Genomic DNA, 1,115 nt, shown 5'->3' with positions numbered 1-1,115 from the left:
AAGTTTTTTACCAATAGGGACGAGGACTTCTTCAATCGCGGAATTATGAAATTGCCTTCAAAATGGACAAAAGTTATCGAACAAAACGGTGCATATTTGATCGAAATCGAATAATCCTAACTATGTTAATTTCATCGTCGAAATAAAGCGAAAAAACGCTCAGAACTTTTTACTTCACCTAATAAATAGAATAATTTTGATTAAAAAATTATAGACTTATACAAAAAGCACTTGGCGTGTCTTCTTTTATTGATTAAACAGCTGTCTTATTTTAAGGACGCCTATGAGTTAATAACAATTAAGGACGCCCAGGAGTTAATGACAATCAAATAATTTAATTAATTTATTAGTGTTTTATTTAACCCAAACATGCAAAGTGCTTTTTGTGTAAAGCTACATATACTCAGTAGTTAATGATGATCAAATGAAAATTAATTAGATATGAATATTTTTAATTTACTTGCAACTCAAAGTATACTAAATTAATTTACTTGCAACTCAAAGTATGCTAAATGATTTTCGTAATATTATATTTAATACTTAAAAAGAAGGCACGCCAAGTACTTTTTGTATAAGTTGTGACGTGGCGATTTCGCCGTCACTAAAAGCCGCGGGGAGACGAGGAGAGCTGTGCTCGCGCCCCGTCCCCCGCGGGAAGGGCGGCTGCGAGGAGACTGGTCTCGCACGCTTTTTTACGTGCGAGACCGCGTATTGTAATTTTGCTATTTTTTTTTGTTGTCTTAAAATGTGTGTTCGGCGACGACGAGAGGGACAAGGTGCACCGCTCGGAGAAAGGCGACGACGGACCTGCAGAGGACGACAAGCCGCGCGGGGCAGGATCCACCCCTCGCTATCATCAGCGAGGGGGCCCCGACCAGATTGCAGCAGGGCGCCAGGAAGGGCTGACCGTAAAGGCCAGATCCCGGGGGACGCCCTGGGATATTCAAGCTTTTGGCAGCCACCTGAGCGCCCACGCTAAAAGGAGCTGCCGTCCGAGACAGGATGCCGTCAATGTAAAATCGGAGAATTCGGCGGTGTCGCGCGGGCCCTGTAAGGCGCCCGCGCTAGAGCCGTACGTTCCCGCAGGACCAATAAGGCCTAGCGGCGATCGGCGG

This window comes from Odontomachus brunneus, unplaced genomic scaffold, assembly GCF_010583005.1.
Source record: "Odontomachus brunneus isolate Ranch 3 - 2012 unplaced genomic scaffold, Obru_v1 Obru_scaffold_231, whole genome shotgun sequence".
NCBI classification, from domain to species: domain Eukaryota; kingdom Metazoa; phylum Arthropoda; class Insecta; order Hymenoptera; family Formicidae; genus Odontomachus; species Odontomachus brunneus.
This window is presented reverse-complemented; position numbering follows the sequence as displayed.